General features: G+C 44.0%; 1 long non-coding RNA gene across 1 annotated transcript in view; it reads left to right on the top strand.

Annotated features, from left to right (window-relative positions):
* The window catches only part of LOC148183603 (uncharacterized), a 41,838-nt gene that overhangs the window by 5,279 nt on the left and 14,800 nt on the right, over nucleotides 1-21,759 (top strand). Inside the window, exons 3-4 of the long non-coding RNA XR_015773463.1 lie at nucleotides 7,757-7,867; nucleotides 19,749-19,875. This is a non-coding gene — a long non-coding RNA (uncharacterized LOC148183603). The remainder of the gene's footprint in view (nucleotides 1-7,756; nucleotides 7,868-19,748; nucleotides 19,876-21,759) is intronic.

Here is a 21,759-nt window from a genome sequence, read left to right as displayed (position 1 = left end):
AGAATTGAGACCTGCTACCACTCCTCTGCACTCTGTTTCAGGTTTAATGGACAGCTGAGCAACTCTTTAGAAGATATTTTATCTTTCCTCCATGTCCATTTGGATCAACCCTAAGCAAGCAGACTGAAAGCTGCCACTGTCCTTTGACCTGTGTAAGGGAAGCTGAAGAGTGTAACTTATGAGGAAACAGCAAGAAAAATAGTCTATGGTGAAAGCTTGCCTGAGTGGTTCAATGGGGAACCCTCTTGTTATAGCAGGGCTCTGAGGTCATGCTGCTTGTCTGTACAACAGACTCTAGTATGACCCACTTGGCACATCCCCAGCTCTGGTCTGGTTCAGGTTTGTTCCTCATTGTGGTCTCTGGTGTCCAGCTCTGACTGGTCTGGGCACTGATGCACTTTGTGACCTAAATCCTGCTGGGCATCTCTTTATACCAGAAGAGGCAACCATAATTCCCCTGAAGCTGCAGTGCAGTCAGAAACCAGAACCTACCTCTAAAGAACAGGTAACTTTTGCTGTATCCGACATCAACCTCTGCTTCAAGTCTGTGCCAGGTGGTTTGGTATTTCTCATGGATGTCTTAGAATTAATCTTACTGCTTACTGTGTACAACTGTAAGTAATGAGAGGTATTGCCTGTAACCACATAAATTAAAAGGAAAGGTCCTAGTCTTTTGCCTACAAATGCAATCTACTGCCTAGTAAGCCAGATCAGGAAAAGATTTCATGAGCCTGGGTAGGAGATCTAGAGCTTAGTTTGTCTCTCGTCTGCTGCTGTTAGGGAAGGACAGGCTTAACAGACAGTTGCTTGGATCCATTTGGCACTTCTGACTTTGTGTCTCCCTAGGGAGTGATTTTGGTCCTCATCTGAAAAACTGGTCTCTTACTACAAGCATTGAGATTGATCGCCTAGTAGCTATAAAGAAAGCCCAGGTCCAGGAAAATGAGAAATCTGCTAGCCAGGAAATATCCCTGGATAGGAAGGAAATTTCCAGAGTGTAATTTTTAATCCTCAGTTTGTATTAATGGACCTGATTCCCTGTGTTGTAGAACTGTATACTTGAAAATAAACTGAAGTGTAAAAGAGAGAGAGAATTTAGTCATGGTAGCTTAAATTCTTTTCTTTTGAACCATGTGAAATGTTAGGAGGACAGGAAGCTCTCCCAGGGGTAATACCATCCAAAACTCTAGCTGCCTCTCAATTAACAAAGTCCCCAAGTGGACTGATACCACAGGATGCAGATGTTTTAATTCTGGCAAGTAACACATGAAACTGCAGGCCAAGTTTATGCTAAAATTTTCTTTTCTTTTTTTTTAATAAAAATTTCTTTAAAAAAAACAACCAAACAAAAAACTAAATGCTCAGACTATAAGCCTTGTTTAGAAATGTGACTGGGTATATGTTCTCCTGCTGGCTTGGTAATTTGGTAGATGTTAACACAATGTAAATACAGCACAATGCAGTTTGGCATGGTATTTATAAGGACATATGGGAACTATCATTTTTATGCAACCTAGTACTGGGTTTAGTGCTTCTGAAGGGCTTCTGCTTTGACTGTGTGTGAGCTTGACTGTAGTGGGAATGAATTATGAAGAGCAGCAAAATGTGCATGTCTTGTAAATATGGTAATGTTGAAAGACCCAGATAGATGGGTAAATGTTTTTCAAAGCCAATACAAAAAAAGAGCAAATCTGAGGTCAGATGGCAATATCTTTGAAATACAGGACTGAGTGTTTCTCTTCCTGTTTGGGAGCATTTCCCTCTCATGCCATATGGAGAACAATCACTGATACTGCTTGTCAGTCTAGGCCTGCTCTGGCCCAGAAAAGAGGTGGGCTGCCAGCTACTGATCCTACAATGAGCCCATGTTTTCACTGCTCAGTGATTCCCTTGTGCTGCAGAAATGTTGGACATCTGTTGCCAGCCAGAAAAAACCCCAAAACCCTAGGAATGTGAGTATGAAATGCACTGTCTGAATCAATGAATCAAAGTTGCCACAATCCTAATTTACTGCATATGAGATGTTTAGACCAGCAGGGCCTTCCTGACCTTTGCTAATATAACATGTTGCAGAGCATCTCGCTGTATCGCATGACAAGAGATGAGTGAATGTATGCAAGACAAAATGCCAGCAGAGGCTTTCCTGTGCTGCTGGGAGGGTTTCTGCCAGGGCAGAATGGCTAGATGATACTGAGGATGTATCAAGCCCCAAACTGCAGGGGGGAAAAAAAAAAGACAAGAGTTATTTACAAAGCGGTCATTGCAACTGTACTTGGAGGAGTTTCCTTCCTGACCCCAAATCTGGCATTTGGTCTAACTTTGCATGTGTGAGGAAAAACAAACTGATTATGTGGAAGGCTTCTCAGTGCTGGAAGGATTCCCCTGCTTCCTCATCTCCCTTCCCAGCACATCTGTACTGAAGATTGATCTCTGCTCTCTTCATCCAAGGAGAAATTCCTTGGGTGCCCAGCCTCATGGGTCAGAAGGAAAACATCTTTTGCAGCCCATATCATAGCTGGAGCAAGTCAGAGAAAAGTCCATTATTGCGTCTTCTGCCTGTAAGGGACAAGAGAGCATCATTAGGAAGGGGTGACAGCACAGGGTTTTCATTAGGCAAAAGGAAGGTTTCATGCAAAGCCAAGTTACTTTCATTGCTATGGAGGCTTCATGGCACTCTAGTTCTTGGGTGTGGGCTCAGTCCCCCTATTGAGACTTGTTTATTCCAAAGCTCAGTAGGTTTCTGGGAAGTGCTGTAATAGCTGGGAGGAGATCCCATGGAGAGGGTGGATTCTCTCGGACACATGCTGTTTAACAATGCCACTGTCTGCAGAGAAACAGAAAATAAACAATGCAGAATCCCTGCTGTAAACCATGCACAAACACCAGAATATGAATAGCCTCTCGGAAGGTGGCTAGTGCCAAGCAGCTTTGCTGCTATTGTTTATTGTGGTAGAGGAACTAGAACCAGCTTTTCAAAATAGGTCAATATTGCCCATTCATAATGGGTTAATGGTTTCTGCAGCTGAAACTGAAGTATAATGGATCCTGGTGAAATGAGGGAAACATCTGTAGAAAGCAATTTTGGAAGCACTAAAAACTGCAATGAATTAATTTTATTTTATTCAGACATCTTGGGCAGGGAGAACGAAGTCCCTGTTTGGGTAGCTGTTGCAGTTGCAAGCAATAAAGGCTGAGGGATTGTCTCTGAGGACTGATCCTTGAAGCACCAGGCAAGAGAAGCAGGTGAAAGCAGTCAGACAGGTGGGAGCAAAGCGTAGCTGGAGTGGCTCTGAGGGTGGGTTCCTTCCACCACAGAGTATCCTGGGATTCTGTGTCACTGAGCACTGTGAGTGGCTCTGCAGGGTAAGTCCGATGGTGGTGAAAACATAAGGTCAATGCTGTTGGCATTTCTGGGGGTGTTTTCCCAGTTCTTAGGATTGGATGTGGGTGTCTAGAGTGTGTTTGGTATGCTCTGGCATGTATCTCTGTCTGGTCTCACGTGAAAGGAGTCCCCCTTGCACCCTCCAAGATCACCTTGTGAACCTAAGTGCAGTAAGTGGGGACGAGCTGGAGGTCTGCCTCAAAAGCCCCTGTTTGTCTGAATGCAGATGCTTGTGTTGGTACGCTCTAGGCAGGCTGACATATGTCTGAGGAGGGAAGTAGCTCCTGAGGCATGCCAGCTGCACATCTGTAAAGTCCAAAAGCATGTGTTTGAGCCAAGAGAGAGAGTGCAGGGTGCCTTGATGCTGCCAATTGCCTCTTGTGTTTATTCTTTGCATGCGGGTCAGCTGAGAGGGGATTGTTTTATTCTTCTGTCTGCAAGTTTTGGGCAACCCAGGGAATCCGTGGCTTTGGAAAGCAGTTCCCTGAGCCTTTGACGAGGCCACTGGAACTTAGCTGTGGCCTCTGGGGAAGTATTGCAGGTGTTTAGCAGTGAGCCTGTGCACACTCAGTGCCTAGGTGGTAGTGACTCATTTACCCTCTTCTCATCCATCCCAGCCATTTGCAAGGACACTTCATGCTGGAAGCAGAGAAGCAGCTGCTGTGTCTTTGAGGGAACTGAAGACAAGGGTTTTCCCCAGAGGAGCCAGGTCACTCTAAAATAAGATAAATACCACCTATGCTAATTGCAGTGGAAAACTGAGAGCAGCTTGTATTGGGCTGCTGTGTGTTGCCCCTAAGTAGGGATTATGCAGAGCAGCTGGGTTCCAGAAGGGCTCCGGGAAAAAAAGCAAATGCTCAGAAGGGAACAGTGTCTCCTGTACTGAGGGGCAGTTTTCAGGTGTGGGTTGTTTTGGTTTTTTTTAAGATATATTTTTAGGAGCTGCTGGTATCTGCATTTAGGCTGTGAGCCCTGGAGCCTGTTTTCTATTCACAAATGCATTCTGTAGTGAAGATCAGTTTGTCAGCACTCTTTTAGATTTATTTTTTTTTTTTCCACTCCTAATATATGACCCACTCTGGGTCATATGAAGGAGGCATGGATGGTATGTGACAGGAGAGAGGCTGCAGTCTGCAGCTGGCTCTCCAGCAGGGCTTGGTACTTGGAGCATTCCCAAGCGCAGCATCTCCTGCTCCAGCCCTGTGGGCCAGTGCAGCTGGACACAGCACAGGCTAAGTAGTGTACCCAGGACACCACTGAGGTGGATGAGGTCTGTATTTTTGTGAAGTATGACATGTTGGACATTCAGCAACTCCTGCTCCAGCTACTGACATGCTCAGCAAGAATAAAGCCCAAGTGGTTATTCAGAGGTGAGTGAAACAAGATCCAAATACAGTGTCAGTAACTTCCAGCAGATGTCCAGTTGAGTCAGGTCCTAAACTTGATAGTAAGAAGCTTTCAAAGCTTAGTGCTGCACCTTAGAACTCTTTAGCTCCTCCGTAGCAGCAGGCACTGCAATGATTAAAGCTCTGAGATTGAATATATAAAAGCCTGCAGCTGCTGGAGCCGTTCCTTAGGTCAGATATTCCCTGCCTGGTACAAGGTTACAATTCTGCCAGTGATTTCCACTGAGTGCTAGCCCAAGGCACATGAGTACTGCCAGGGTTTGTGCTGTCCTTGCCAAACCAAGTCTGCATTGGCCCCATTGCAAACCAGGACCTGAAAGGAAAAGAGCAAAAATCATGGGGACCCTTTTGGGCCTGACCTGCAAGCATGGAAATACATTCTGTTTGTCCTGCAAGCTCTCCAGCTAGGAAGAAAGCAAATATCAGTCTAGGAAATAGCTTGTCTTGACTCTCCAGTCTTGTTAGAGTGCAGACTAATACTGCTTGTCCTACTGCAGTTGTGCTCTGAACTTGCCTGCCAAGGACAACCATCCTTGTGCTTCAAGAAAGCCATGGTAAACCAGAGCAATGTACCCTTAAAGTCATGCTGGGCAAGCTTTTGAAAGCTGAAGAATTAAGGAAGTCTGGATGAATGAGAGAATCAAAAATTCTTGAAGGATTATCTGGCCTCCCAGAACAGACCAAATTCTAGCTATTTTAGGAGTAGATATTCCCAGATTATTCTTTTAGGTACCCCTTCACTGAATTATTAGGCATGCCTGACAGTCTGCTGCATAGAATACCTTGAAGAATTAGGGAAATTCTTATCTCTTCTCAAACACCAGGGAAGTGAGACATATGGAGGCTAAAATCCACATCCTCAAAGGAATGTAGATTTGTAATTTGCACTGGAAAGTGGTGGAGATAGCAGGATTTCCTCAGGGTTACGGTTAAGCTGATTGACTTTTCTGGTATATAGGCATGTAATTGATTATCTTGGAGGCTCTGGGTCTAAGCGTTTTCCTTAGATGGTGTCTGTAGGGGAGGACAGAAATGAGCCTGTGTTTCCTGAGCCAGTCTTCCCTCAGTTGCTTCCCTGAGTCACTGCTGCTGCCTGTGATGGTGTTTCTTACCCTTACCTCTGAACCTGCTGATCTGAGCTCTGTGGGAGCCAGGTGGGCTCCGGTTTTTGGTTAAAGACATCACAGGCATCATCTTTCAAACTCAAAACACAAGACCCTTCTCTTATTCTTCCTGTTATCGTCCTGTTTTCAGCTGTGCAGTATGGAGTGCCTGGACTGGCCTTGCCTCTCCTTGCCTAACCTCTCACAAACAGCCACGAATTTTTGAAAAGGGCTTTGGTTTGCTCTGCCAGCACTCCTTAATTTCGCCTTTCCTCCTTGCAAGCCACACTGAAGCAGTGCTTTGCTATTCTCTGGGAGGAAAATAAAATAAAAAAAAAAAAAATAAAAAAAAATAAAGTAGGTCATGGTGTCATGTAAGGCAGCCGAGCGCTAACATGGAGCCAGGCGAGCGGAGCACAAAAAGCCCTTGTGGGATGGGAGATGATGAATGAGCAGCTGTGCGGGATAAACGGGGATGAAGGGATCGATGGCGAGCGCAGGAGCCGAGCGCGGCAGGTGGACGCTCCGGGGCTGGGGGCTCCGGCTCCGCTGGACCATGCGCCCTCTCCCGGCACAGGTGTTCCCTCTGGAACAGCTTTCCTTGCTTTTACAAACAGTGGTGATGTTTGGTTTTGTTGTTTTGGTTTTTTTTTTTCTTATCATGGTTTTCTTCCCCTCGCCCCGCAGTTCGTCCAAATAACGTTTGCAGAAAGCATGGGACAGGGATGGAAAATCACTTTTAGCAGACCAAAAAAAGCTTTGGTTGCAAATAATTTTTTTAATATTTTTTTTATCCTCCTTTACAGATTAGAGTCCCCTTGTTTATGTCAGCTGTGTTTTATTTTTTTCAGAATTAACTTTTGAAAGAAGGAGGGGGTTTTATGACTTCTGGCTCTCTTAATTCTCACCAAGCATTACTCACTGGGCCTGGAATAGATCTCTTTGGAAGATGGACTCAAGCCTGACCTTATCTCTGATGCAGGATTCCACCCTAGTGTTTAAAGGGAGAAATTCAGGTCTAGAGATGTGGCTTATCCCTGTAAGCTTCCCTTAACTTGAAATACTGATTACAATTTGGTGTGGATGATGATCTCTGCTACATGCCTAATTTAGAGTTTCAACCCATTAAAAAAACCCAAAAATTAAAACAACCAAATACAAGGGTGAGAATCAAACTCAAAAGACAAAAACATTTCAGAGCAGTGCCAGCTGAGAGAGCTTGGGGTGTTAATCTTCTTTCTGTAGTCCTGTAGATACACTTTTGACTCTCATCAGCCTGTTATGGCATCACTATTGTCAATCAAGACAAATTTGCTTTGGATTTGTCCTCAGTCAACACATCTTGCAGGGTTCCAGTCCTCTAAAACACATGTAGCAAGGACAACTTACTTCTTCCCCAGGTCTCAACCCCCAACCTCAGAACTGGGGTGGGAGCCCACTGGGAGGAAGTGATCCTGGATTAAGAGGCTCAAACTGTCAAAGCTTAGAAGTGAGAGTCCTTTTAGAATTTGGAGGATTTTATTTTTTTCTGTAGCCCTGTTCAGAGAAACCAAAAGTTTTTTTGTAGGACTGGCATTTAAATCCTGCTTCTAGCTCCCATCCTCTGGCTATAAATGCCTCTTCAGGCACTTGAGGCAAACCTTCCCTTGTACCCAGTGTTTGGGGGATGAAGCTGTCATGTTTAACAAGCTGAAATGTTCTTGTGTTTTTTCCCCACTCTTTCCCTGTATCAAACAGGGCTGGTGGAACAGAGCTGGGCGGTCTCCTAGTGTTGACAACAGTTGCTGCCTGAGCTGCACAGAAATCAGTGCTAAAGTCTTGTGTCTGCATGTTTCTTGAAACCTTCATCTTTTCCGGTTCTTCAGCCAATTTACTTCTGCAAATGCTTGGAAGAGCTGATGAGTGGTGGAAAGCAAGCAGTCTTCAGTCTAACCATGGATTTCTACTGCTACTGGCTCCGTAGAAGAGATTTTAAGGTCAGTTTTAAAATAGTTCTGCCTAGAAAGAGCTGGTTCAGGAGGATGGCACTAGCTAATATGCACTTAGACCAGAGAGCTGCAGCCAGTTTTTCCTGTAGACAGCCTGTATCTGGTGTTTGAGCTGAACTGTGGTATGCAGAGAGCTCTTCTGTCCAGAGTGAGAGTCTCAGCAGTGCCAAGGACCAACTACCCCTTCCCTGTCAAAAATAAGTGTCCTGTTTACTGTTTGAACTGGCTGACTCAAAATCCCAGCTTTAGTCTGTGTTTCTAAAAGATTTTGGTTCTGAGGATCTTTGAATGCTATGCAGACATCAACAAGCCTTCTTGGTGCCCCTAGAAGGCTGCTTGGTGAGGAGGATACCCCATGCTTGAGAAAAGAGTCACAAGAAGTGACAGGGGGTGGCTGCCCATCCCTGTGCCCGTGCTGGTGATCCTGGCTCCTGCTGCCATGCTTGACCGTGTGACAGCTCTGTGCCTGCCCTCACAAAGGCACTGCTTGTCCTGCAGTTACCAGCCCGTTTTATGAGCGGAAACTGAGTCAGCACACGCTGCTCACCAGTGTGGGCCACTGTTGCTTCTCCTACCCGCTAGGTGTGAGCTTGGAAAACAGTTTGAAACAGAAGCATAAAATGGGCTTTGTTGAAATGTGTTAGCTCACCTGGAGTCTCCAGAACCTGTGTGTGTATTTTTGGAAACAGAATAACCCAAGTTTACAGCATGCAGTATTTGGAAGCACAGCACAGTTACATGGCTGTTCCAGGCCCTGTGAGACTGGGAGATGAAAATAATGGTTTTTGAGGTAGTGAGTGGGGTGGATAGAGCCTTTGGGAAGGAGATTAAATAGCATCAAAGCAATGCTAGTGTTCATTTACTTGCCCAAAGGTCTTTAGGTCTTCTATTAGGCTCTCCCTAATTACTTGTAAGGCAATAAATCCAATCAAAATACTGAAAGAGGTTCACCCAGACCAAGAATCGTGTTTTAATGTTCCTCCTAGTACATTCCATTATTAATCATGTTTAGAAGGTTGGCTGGTACCACTTTTTTTTCTCATTTTGTGTTTGTGGTGATCAGCAGGTATCCTGATAACCAGAACTTCAGCATTTCAGAGCCAAATTCATGCCAAATAGTGTCTCTTTTCTAATTTCTTTCTTCACTTACTCTTTAAATACTAGGAGTTGTAACAAAGCCTGCTGTCAACCTTTGGCTTGGATTCTTAATACTGACCCACATCCAAATTTTGCAATTGGTTCCATTTGTTACAATGGATGGAACTAATTCTCTGGATCCAAGTACAATTAGATGAATCTAGATCATAATTCTGGGCACTGAATTAAAAAAAATAAATTCATTTCCCTTTATCTTCTCCTTCCATTGACTAATAATAGTCCAGTACAAGCCTTTCCTCTTCAAAAATCTATTATGAGCCTCCTGAAAGGCCAGTGAAGGCTATAAAGAGAGCATGACAACCTGGGAGGGAATGGCTTGTCTCCACATGCTTGCAGGACCAAATCAGTGGAAATACATACTTTGGGGGACTTCCAAATAATCATCTTTCTTTTAGTTTTGCCTTGTGTCCTGGCCTCTGTATTTTAACCCACACTGGATTGTTTGATTACCTGTTTTTTCTTTCCGTGCTGTGAGCTGCCCAACAATGGTTTTGTGCACTTTTCCACCAGCCAGCAGCTGAACCTTTGCTTTGTGCTGCAGATGTGATGCAGGTCCTGTGTGGTTCCCTGTCAGTGCTGGGGATGCTCAGGGGCCAATACTGCCAGCCTGGAATGGAAATATCAAAAAGCTGTCTATTCTCTGTGATCACTCTGGGTTTGGTGGTCTCCCTTCTGAGAGATGGCTCCTCTGTCAACATCCCCAGCACAAACTAGACACCCATGGTGTGACTCTGGAGCATGGAAGACAGTTTAATTCTGTTTCAGTAGCATTATTTCATTTCAGGATCAAGCCCAGTAGCAGCCCAGAACTTTTAGGTTAGTTACTGTCCTGCTAAAATAAAAAGCTGAGTTCATGGTGACCTTATGGTGAGACTGATTTTTTTATTTTTTTTTTCCTGGGGACTGATTCATAAAATAGGCCCAGAGGAAACAGGCCAGGAACACATGCTATTCATAATAATGCCTCCAGAGAATAGCTCTTTTCTTTTTCTCTTCTAAGGGTATTGTCAGGCTTGTGTATTTCAAAACAGATCTGGCACTGACAGTACAGATAAGTTAATGAAAGTCTGCAGAGGGTTTGGGGTTTTAAATTTTTTTCCCTTTAAAGTAAGGGTAATGATAAGTTATAATGAAACCCTATTTTAAATTTGGATTCTTTTTAACATCCCTGACTTGTAGCTCTGAAGAGCTTTGCCAACTTGTTCCACATCTTGAAAAACAGAGAATATCCTGAGTTGCTGTAGCAGCAGGAAAATGCACAAATCATAAATTTCTGAAGAACCATGAGCTAGTTACTCATGCAGTGTCAGGAGAGTCATCTGTAATTCTTTTACTCTACAGAGTCCTAGGGAAACAGCTGGAGCATTGTATACACTTTGCTGAGCACATTTCAGGGAAGATGTGGACAATGGGGAGATGCCAAAGGAGAACAGGGAGAACAATTGTAGATCCTAAAAACATAACCTCAGAACAAGGCAGAGGGAAAAGCTGACTTAGCTGTAATTAAAATAAAGTTCAAAAAGAGGTTTCAAAAAATGTAGAAAAGCTCATGCAGAGAGGGAGAAAGACTCTCCATAGCAATGGAGATAGCTTGGGAAATAATGCACTTAAATTGTAACAAGGAAGAATCAGGTTGGATGCTTAGGAAACCTTCCCAGTAGTAGACACTGATTCAGTAGTTTATAATAATTGGGAATGCCATGGGGTTCATTTCACTAGACGTTTTTAAGGTGAGGTTAACCAAACATGTTAAAAGTAACATTCCTCATGCTCAGTTACCAGAAGTGACTGGTATTTGCTTAGGATGCTTTCTAATAACTGTCTAATGCATAATTCAAGCTTTTTGCATCATGGGAAACTTAGCCACTGTTATCATTGCAAACCTTAGGATTTATAATAGAGAAAAATCTGTTTTAAGGTAAACTACCTCCTCTATTGACTTCAGCAGATCTTGGATTGTGTTTGCAGATATCACAGAGAATAAACCAGGCAAAGATACCCAAGGAGTTGAGGTCTGAGACCTCAGCTGAGATGGGTGCTTTGAAATAATGTAAGAGGAAGCAGAATTACTTAGCCAAAATATAATTCTCATGATGCTTAGCCCACATTAACCCCAGAGGGAAATGTCAGCTGGTTTTCCTAACACTGATGCTTATTAGACCATGAAATATTTTTCCCACTGGGAGATACTTAAAAGTGAATTGGACAAAGTGCTGGAAAATGTAGGGTCCTGTATGGTTTGGAGACAAGAAGTTCCATTCAGCTGGGGCATCTGAACTGGGTTCAGTTTCCTGTTTTGTCACTGTTTTATTGTGTCCTTGCATTGCTTTTATTATGAGATCTACAGTTGGGAAGAGCAAGAAGTGCTGAGATACTCTGGCTGGAGGGTCTGAAGTGGTGGAGGATCTAATCCTACTCCTGCTTTCAGATGTGCTGTGTGTACAATTTAGCAGCAGCGATGCTAAAGCAAAATACGGGCACATACATTCCTGGGTTTGAAAGTTAGTAGTTAAAGTTTATTACAAAACTGCCGACCATCAATCAGTCTCAGGCACTCTGAAAAAGTGCTGATATCTCAGCTAATTCCCTGCTGTTTTGCTTTTAGAAAGCAGCATGACATCTCTAACAGCTGTATGGGGGTCATTTCCATCACTCACCTCTACGAGAGGCAGCAGTGAAATGAGAATGGTGTCTTTGCTTGCATGTTGGTCTAACTAGGTCTAACTTTGGTCCAGGAGGTAACAATGCCTGTTCTTTTGCATTACCCATGGAGCTATCTCCTTACTCTGCCCTAGGAGTATTTTTACCTAAGTATTTTATCTAAGAGTATTTTTTCCAAGTGACATGCAGTCTGGTATGATCTGGTTTTGTTTTTAATACTTTTCAGAGAACAGCTTAAATTTTTGTTTGTTTGTTTTGCTTTATTTCTTATTATTCTGATGTAGAATACAGCACTCTGAAGCACACAGGATTGATTATTGTCATGGCTAACCAAGCAATGCTACTTACCATGGTCTTATCTTTCCAGATAGCAACTGAAAGCAGGCCTGTAGGCTTGCTGTGACTTCTGAGTGTGCACCTAAACATACTTGAACTCTGAAGATATTTAAGCAAAAGTCTTGATACACATGTCAAAAAAGATTGTTGTAATGTTCCAAATACTCCTGGGCTTGGAGTACATGCTCTTGCATGTACAATTAGAGGTCAGAATTTAGGCTGCTGTCGGGGTTTCTTTTGCATATGGCTGAGAATAAAATGTAAATGGATCTGAAGGAACTGTAAAATGTGGAAAAGTTATCTAACCAGGTTTATTCCTGTGCTCCCATTTGGGAAAGGCAAAGCCATGGAACTCACCAGAGAACTTTTTCTGTTGTTCTCTAGGTTTGTAGATCCTGTACTCCTGAGGAATGATTTCTTTGCCTGGTTTGGCTGTCTTGTTTTTATCCTATCTTCTCCCAGCTTCATTAGAATCTTGCTTGTGTCTAATCAGTCTGTACTGTCCTTCAGCTTCTGGCTGTCTTTCTTACAAATCTGTGTAATGCAGAGATAGAAGCTGCTGCAGGAGGTTTTCTAGCTCAGCATGATGCCATACCAATATTAACATCTGAATGTGTGACCTTGTTCAGTATATGCAAGGTAGGTATTTTTCGTCTGTCCAATGCACTGCTTAATATTAACGAGGTGTGCTGTGTAAAACAGTACCATTACATTTCTCCCAGCTGGAAGCCTTACTTTGATGTTAACTTACCCAGTACAGAATCTGGGGAGAATTTGAGCCATGGCTTAGAATACAATTATGGTAACAAGTGACTCTGGAGCTAGGCACTAGTGCTGTGTGACACCCTATAGCCCTTGTATCAACAGCTCACGAGCAAAATCCTAAATTCGTGTAGCAAGTACAAGGATCGTTCTTTGTGTCATGGTTTGTTTCTTGTGGGACTCACTGGAGGCCAAATGAAGTCTGCTATTTCCAAAGCGATCAGGGAGAAATTAATGAATCAACATAGTAAATAAGTCACTGCTTATTTCCTGAAACAGAGAGCACCTGTAACATACAAGGGGTAGCTGCCTGGCAGGAGGCTGGTGGCACTTTTAGGTGTATAGGAATGTTGGGACTGGGTAGAGAGCTAGGGACAAGTGGGTACACAGAACCAAGTGTGTGGTTTGGGCTGTGAGACCTTTTTTGTCATGTGTTCGTGCCTCTTCAATACCTCTTTCTGTTCCTTGATAATAAAGACCATGTTTGTGTGGGATCTGACCTCGGGGGAGGTTAACACTTCTGCTGAGGAAAGCCAAGTCACACTCCTTTCAATCCTGTTTGCTGTTGCTTGCAAGGCTGTTTCTATTTGTGTTGTCCTTTGGGTGTGATGCCTGCAAGGTGGGAATTGCCTAAAGCTTGGTTTGTTTGGTGAGAGAAGGAAGGCCTGTTTGTTGAGTATGTTCTCTTCTGAACTTCAACTTTTGCCAACTTAGTCCCAGTCCTCAGGCTAAAGACACAGGTGTGAAGTGAGGTGAGCTATAAAAAGACAAACACCCAAAACCCCAGAAACACATGGAGTGGGCTTGTGAATGGGGGAGAGGAGGAGGTTTGCTGCTGATTCTGGGTTGTGTGGAAGGCAATGAGGGTCTGAACCTGTTTCAGCAACCCAGGGTATCCTGAGGCTCTGTGTGCACCTACTGACAGTGCTGCAGCAGGTAGCTGGAGAGCAAGGTCTCTCATGTAGGAGCCCTCTGGCAATGCCTGGGGTGGGAGAGGCTGCTTTTCTCTTCGTCTTTAAGGATTTAGTCTGCCTAGAGCAGAACAAATAATGTGGGAGATGCCCCACACCAGCCCCTCCTCTCTGAGCAGGCTGAGAGGCTGCAGTTTTCTTGTTAAACAGGTTTAAGGTCACCCTCGAAATCAATCTCACATTTGAACTATATCCTTTGCATGTGCAAGATATTGCTTCTCTGCAGCACCTCAAGGACCACCCATGGACAGAGGCATCTTTAATACTGATATTGCACAGACTGGTTTAAAAGAAGTGTTTTTACTTCTTGGAGACTTTAGAGATAAAAGTGATGAGTCTGTGTCAACTTTGTATTTGAGTGGATTTGAGAGGAGGGTTATCTAAATGCTGGCTTCTCTTCTGGAGAAGTGGAAGTTACTTAAGCAGCTGATGACTCAGCTTCTCTGACTGTAGGATGCAGATGAGAAATGTTGGCTTTCCAGATAATGAATGAGATTTTCCCATTTGGGATGCACTTTGCAATATGTAGGGTGTTAAAAATGGTGGTATGAAGGTCAGTGAGTAAACTCATATTCAGCCTTTGACCCTTCATAAGATGACATAGCCATGTAGTAACCTTCAGTCTGATGGCCCAGAAGAAGATGGTGAGGTCATGAGGTTTCTGCTCATGTGTTGTTGAACAGCAAAAAGGATGAGCACAGGACTGCTTCTTCCACAGAAGTTTTTAATATACAATGATATAAAGAGAAGCTCTGGAAGATAAGGAAATACAGATAGGGTACTCACAAATCTTCTAGTGATGCCTTGGGAGTCGCTGTAGTATGACACAGACTTAAAAATGTTTGTTGGGAGCTGAATTACAGACTGGTGAAATGGTTTTTACTTTCTAGTGGGACACAGATTCCTTGCAGCAAGGTCTCTGCTCCACTCTTGTGTAATAATGACTTTGTCTTTAAAGCCTTGTATTTAATGACAATCTTCAACAAATACTGAAGCAGAAACAGCTCTCTGAACAGAAATTTTGGGTGAGGTGTCAGAGGAATGAGCAGAGTTAATTCCAGTGAGTCCCTTCCCAACACTGTGGCATGTAGTTGGGCTCAGTGGTGAATTCTCACCACAAATCAAGAAATACTTTGCAAGATGCCCTACAGAGCTGTTCCCTGAGTGACCTTGCTGTGCTAGGTCACTTCTACCCACTGATGCCAAACCATGAGTGGGGTTTAGTGGATGGGAGAGGGAGGTAATGTGGAAAAGGGATGTTTGCCATTGGATCACTCTTGGTCATGGAACGCTGCTGTCGGGCGCTTGCCAAGGTGACATGGGAAAGTATTTTGTTGGTCATTTAAGCAGATGAATTATTGCTGTGTCCTCCCAAAATGGTGTTTCATTTTTGCACTTTTTTTCCTGAATAAAGCTGTCCTTGTTTCCTACCAGGCTCTGCACTGGCCTGTGGAGGAACAGTGCCTGGCTAGTGTTGCCAGAGATGCAGCTATCTGGAGTAGCAGACAGGGTATATGGGGGTGGTGATCACGGTGCTCTGTATTTGTAGAAGGGATATGGTGTGAATCCATACGTTATGGATGCTGACATCTCCTGACAAAGGTCTTATAAACCCTAGCTGTCACCTTTAAGTCAAGAATTTGTTCTGCTTGGTCTGCCAGCCATACTGGCTGCCTCCAAAGTTATTCATGTTTTCCTTTGTAAATATTTTCAGTGGGCTGTTTTCCCAGGGGCACTTTGCTTACCATCTTCTCCATCTTCCCTGTCTGCAGAGTAACTTTTTAGACCAAGAGAAGGGGAGAGGGTGTTGTTTGTAGCAATCAGTATTATAAACATGCCCTGTATGGTTATTTTTGAGGATTAACAGTTCTCACTGTCATTCCCAGAGTGACTTAGCTCCCCAGAAGTGTTCCTGCTTTGTTCCCAGGAATAGGACAGTCTTGTATTTCACCCAGCTTCCCAGCTGAGGAGAGAGGAAAGAGAAGTTGAGCAAGGATTCACTGTGGTCATGACTCCTTGCTTCCTCATCCTAGCTCAACACAGAGCTGCCCGGAGGCTGCTCTGCTTTAACACAGCTGACAAAATTGCACTCCTGCCACTCTTCTTCCTTGCCCTGCCTTTCTCTCCCTGGTAGGGTAATGCCAGGGATCCCCTGCTATGTGTGCAGCTGTGGGGGTGACACAAGCCCAGCTTTGTGTTCCATGTGCCATTTAGAAGCTGTTTTCTCATTGCTGATGATCGGAGCAACATCTGTCTCCTTGTTTACAAGGATGCAATTGTAAGATGATCAGAAAAGCTGGGTTTCTGAGGCTGCTACTTATTCTAAATACTGAAATGGATTCCTGCACTAGCAGGAAGAATCTCATAATATATAGATAGACCTTCTAATCTGTTCTGCATTAGCAAATGATGGAGGCAGTCCAAGCTGCAATAATGGAGGTTTGTGTGATGGAAAGCTGTCAAGATCCTTTTAGGTACATCTTGGTGATTTAAGTTGGGCTGAGTGCTGTCCTGCTGAGCTCTTGGGCACAGAGGTTTGACCTGGGTGGGGAATGCAGATCCCTGTGTGCACCATTACCAGCCCTGCCTGGGATAGCTGACAGGTGTGCTGGGCTGTTCCAGTGCTGCCTCCTTCAGTGTGGTGAAGACCATAAAAGGTGACATTTTCATCACTAGTCCAAAATTGTTTTCTCTAGTACTGAGGGGAGAGCCACTAGCTTTGGACTTTGAGCACACACTCAGACTTGCTGAAGTAAGTGCAGGGCAACTGTGCCTGAGAAATTTTTGATTAATGTGTGGACACCTGGGTTTGGAGTCTCTCTGAGGCTGCTTTCCTGTCACCTGCCTGTGTTTGGGCACAGTCCCTGACTTCTGTAGATCTTTCTCAAAGTGGCACCTACTGTTTCCCATTTCTTGTGGGAATCCTCATCCTCCCACTGATTGCCTGGTTTCTATCCTGTTTATTTTTTTTTTTATCTCCATAGCTCCATGGTCTTTCCTTTGTACAGAGGGAGGAGAGTTACAGTGGTGGACTTCCTTGAGGAGCAGAGGCTGGATGAAGGGGCAAAATTTTAAGGTCTCTGGTGTCTTAATGTGCCTGGACAGAGTTCAATTGTGTGGCATCTGTGGGATGTCTGGGTGCACATGACTGTTTTTGTGGGCTTAGAGTTCTTTATGTGACTTCCCTTATTTTCATCATTATTTTCTGGTCCCTTCCTATTGCTTTTCTTTCATCTGTTGCTTTCTGGTGTGTGAGAACAGTGCCCAGCTCTTCAAGAGCTCTGCCCCATGCACAGCAGATAAAAAGGAGACATTTGTGGCTGGTGATGTCCAGAGGTCTGGAGCAGTCAAGGCACGGCTATCAAGTCTTGACCTGGGGAAGCAGGTAAGCGTGTCTGTGTGTGATAACTGCAGGGCCTGTAAACAAAAAAAAAAGCTGTAGCCTTTTCCTGCAGAAGGACAAGTTGCCTCTATAATGGGTGAGGTGGGCAGCAAGTAGAAGTGGCTTGTCCAGATATTTTACTGTCTTTCTAAGTAAATGTGTATGTGCTTAGGGTGTTGATTGAAAAAAAAACCTGGTTTTGTTTTTTGGGGTTTTTTTTTGTCAGTGGAGTAACTTATATGTCCATGTCAGCTCTTCAGGAAGTATTGTGTCAGTGAGAGTGTGGAGTCTCCTGATCTCTTTTAACTCTTTGACCTTACTTAAATTCCCTGAGTTCTCAGCAAACAAAGATTAATTGAATGCCTTTACACATTCAGTGGAAGCTCATGCTGCAGTGACCTTACTGATTGCCACTGACAAGAGCAGGAAGAATTGGACTTCTGAGCTTTTACAGACACAGCTTTTCATCACCATGCTGGAAACAGATCTTGTCCCAGGGGGAAGGAACATGTTGGTGTGCAGAAGGAGGTGCTATGGTTTTCAGCTCTTTTGGAGGTTTGACTAGCAAATAGATACTTGGAAAAAAATAGCAAATTAGCTGTCAGCTGATAGTAGATGAAGCAACATAGTTGCTGGTGTCTTTAAATGTGTTTGTTTTTAGTGGAAAGGCTGTACTGTAGCTTGAAGTGTCTTCTCTATGGCCTGATTTGTTCAAGAGAAGGAAGTATTGGCTAAAGAGAAGGTGAGGTGTTTGGATTACATGTTAGGCTGGAGCTCAGGAGACTTTAGCTGTGTTTTCAGGTAGGCTGTCAATGAGACATGACCACAGGCAAGTCATGAAACATGTCTATGACCTTGTCTTTATCTTATTTACTTGAATCTTAAGCTCTTTTGAATAGAGTTTGACATTGCTGACTATTTGCAGAATGTAGTGCAGTGAATTTGCTTTCTGGGCCAAACCTTTGGATGCTGCTGTTCTGCAAGCAGTAGCTCAAGTTCATCTGTTTCAACTGTGTCATTAGCCTACAGAAATCCATAACCTCTGCTGGAGCTTCCTTTGCACCCAGCTGCATGCTTGGAAGGACTGTGCACCTAGACATTAGCAGAGGAGCTGAGAGGCTGCATCGAGAGGCTGCATCACATTATAAGTATTTGTGCACTTTGTTTTAATGTGCCTTGCCAGTGCTGGCTGCCCTTTGCCAGTGTCATAAGCAAAGCAGCCGTTGCTCATCTAGGTAATGTGTTGTGTCCTTACAAAGTCATTGGCACAGGTTTCCCTGGCACTTAGTGGGCTTTACCTCAGTGCCAGATTCCCTCTGTCGCCTCGATGGATTGCAGTAACACCCAGCAGTAATGCTCTCCACAGTGCTGATCCTCTTCTGAGTCTGAGCCCTCTGGGGCATGTCCTTATAGGTCTTTATCGCTTGTCCCCAGAGTCGTGTGACATCACCATCACTTACACTACACTGCTTTAAAACATTCCTTCTCCCTTACCTTGTTCTGCCCATCTGTCTCTGTCTACCTTGCCTGTCCAGGCTGTAAGCCTTTGGAGAAAGGGCTTAGCTGTGTCACTTCTGCTACACTCAGTCTTAGCTTGTCACTTGGTGGGGAGTAGCCCCTGAACTCGTAGAACAGCTTTGATTATATTAGGCAGGTCTAATTATAGTGCAGCTAAGGTCTCCAGTGGAGCCTCTAAGCACAATAGTAATATACACAGTAATTTGGGTAGCTGCTTATGTTCTGAGACCTCATAATAACCAGAGCTGGAGCAGGTCATTTTGTCTTTTCCCTGAGTGTATATTTTGATGGGTGAAACAGGCATCTCTGCAGTGTGCTTGTCCTATTAAAACAGTTTCTATTATGACATTTCCTATTTGGAGAAGTGATTACAGATGCAATCCCATATGACACTAGGTTACCCTCTCCTGATCCTACTGTAGTTATGCTATTACGGGCCCAAGAGTGCTAAAACTTGTTTCCATATATTTTTGCTTTCCTCAGTAAAAAGCAGCATAAATACCTGGTAATCTGATGGCTGAGCCTGTGCAGTACAAACCCAGCATTAGCCCACTGGCTACTGCACTTAGCAATACTGTTTCTGGAGTAAGGCGCAGTCTGGCAGAATCCAAACTTGCAGCAACCCAGCACTGAGTGTGCAACCACTGCTGGATCCTTGAAGTGGCCTCAAAGACATGGTAACGTTGGGAAAAATAACAGCCAGGGCACAGAATGAGAACTGGTCTCGTGGGGATCACTTCTACATCAATCTGTGGGTGATCATAAAGGATCAAGAAGTTATGCTGACAGAGAAAATAAAATCTATGTTGTGTGTGCTAAGGAAGTTGCTGCCTCAGTCTGGGACATCAAAGTTCAGTTTTGTCATTCCAGGTGAGTTAAAGAGGACACCCACAAACTGTCCCTGTTCTCTGGGTAAGGCCATGACAGCTGTGTTGTGCTCATGCCTACTAGACGTTTGCTAAAACTACCTCCTGTTGACCTTCTGATCTTTTTTTTAGCTTCTTCCATTCTAGATGTGCCTGAAGCCCATTCAAAGTGCTGGATGTCCAGGCACAAGTGACACATTCTCTTCTGTCTGCAGCTGTGATCCAGAATGGTGTTTACCTGTGAAGGATGAAGGAGGACAGCCACTCTGATTACTGCTGAGGGTTGAATTTAGGTGTGCAGGCTCTGATAACCCAAGCTGGAAGCTGGTCAAGGATGCTAAGGTGAACTGCTTTTGGGTGAAGTGGTGCAATATCTCTAATGACCAGAGGGACCAGGCTTTGTTTCCCTTAAACTGTTATCATCATGGGGAATTTTACACTGTTCTTAGGTTTGCAAGGAGAGGCAGAGGGAGAGCACCATTTTATTAAGCAAAGGCTCTGGGGGAGTAGAAAGGAGGTGCTTTTCTCAAAACCTTGACATGTAGCACCCTTGTCACCTATCTCATGCCAGCAATACAGACGCTCCCTGCTGGCATTCCCCCTTCCATCAGTGTCAGTTGGTCTCAGTAAGGCTCGTTTCAGCCCTGTACCTGTGTTTTTCCCTCAGCTTCACTCCAGGTTAACTCTCAGCTGTGCTCTGCTCCTGCCTGGAGCTGTGTGCCTGGAGCCTTCAGCACTGGGAGAGCTCCAGCGGGCAGTGCCTGGCCGTGCTGGGGAGAAGCATCCGGCAGGTGGGGGGTGGTTACTGATTAGTTTGCATTGAGCACATTTTAAATAATTCTGTTCAGATTAGGATTTGTGCTCTGTCTAGCTCCATGCTGACTCTCCAGCTCAGGCTGAAGCATTGGACTTTGGGAGCAGTGATGGTCTTCCTTGACCTCCCTAAATATACTCTGGACAAGCAGGGCCTGTGCCCAATCCAAGCCTGGGCAAGTTTCCTGCTACCTTGCTCAGAGTTTCTGAATTGGAATTGGTTTTTGCCTTAGATTTGCACTTTACTGCATTGTGTGCAGCACGGATCTGTCCTTAGAAGGGGAGTATCTGCTTCCACCTAGAAGAATCCTTTAACAAAGTGATTTTAAAAAAATGAGAATAGGGCAGAATTTGCAGGACAGAGAAACCCTTATCCCAGAAGCTAAAGGCAGGATCACAGAAAACATGAAGTGGTGAATAAGAGCAGGCAACAAAAACTTCAGATACTCTGCATAGGTAAAGCAAAATTATTTTTGGCTCTTGTCATGTATTTGGAGCAGAACTCCCTTTCTGTGTGAAACAGAATGCCATGAGGTTTTAAGTTCTCCATGTGACCAGATGGGGTTTGCCGCAACAATAGGGTTTCTGCTTGGTTTTGGGAAGGGCAGCAGTTTTGCTGGCAACACAAAAGGCTAAGTGTGATAAAATAAGGAACCTTCTTCCTCCAGCACATCTGATTTATGAAACTGCTGGAAATCAAAACTTCTTTGCCATTTGGATAATTTTTTTTTATTCGTCCAAACTGTACTGGATGTTCTTCACATATTAATTTGTGGATTACAGAATGTTCTAGGCAAAACATCAGTGAGACAGTAAAATGTTAATACAAGAGTTCAGCTGACATAAAATAAAACCACAGTGTTCTTCTAGCCTGCTTAATAATGACTCAAGTGAAATGGGGACAGTTGTGTGGTCTAGTGGCTAGTGAGGGGTGTGGTCCTCTGGATTCCTGGAGCTGCTTCCCAGCTCTTCTTTCCCATGCTGGGTGACCTTAAACAAGTTTACCCCTTGTAAATTGGAGCCTGATGTCTGGCTAGGAAGGCTTATTAGGAAACTTAATTTTTGAGAGAGCATTTTGGGAACTTGAGATGACAGGTGCTAAATAAAGACATTTCTCTCTATTAAGTAGCTCTAAGAAAACACACTTGGATTCCAATTTTGTGACATTGGTACTTTGGGAACTCATCTTTCAGCTTTTTATGAATTGAACACTCTTAATCTGAATGACAAACGTGGATATTCCTGACCATTTTGTTGGAATGATAGTTCCAATTGTCAGCACTTTGGTTTAATGTCATCAAAAGAACAATGGTTTAATTTCCACGTAATCAAATTATTCTGGATTTAAACAGAACTGTGTGGCAGTGATCACAAGACCAGCAAAAGGTGCCCCAGAGCCAGGAAGTTAAATTG

The sequence above is a fragment of the Pseudopodoces humilis genome, chromosome 11 (genome assembly GCF_049639895.1).
Source record: "Pseudopodoces humilis isolate 2021_Gansu_Grassland_sample_001 chromosome 11, ASM4963989v1, whole genome shotgun sequence".
Classification (NCBI taxonomy): domain Eukaryota; kingdom Metazoa; phylum Chordata; class Aves; order Passeriformes; family Paridae; genus Pseudopodoces; species Pseudopodoces humilis.
Note: the sequence above shows the minus strand (reverse complement) of the source record. Positions and strands in the feature narration are given on the sequence as shown.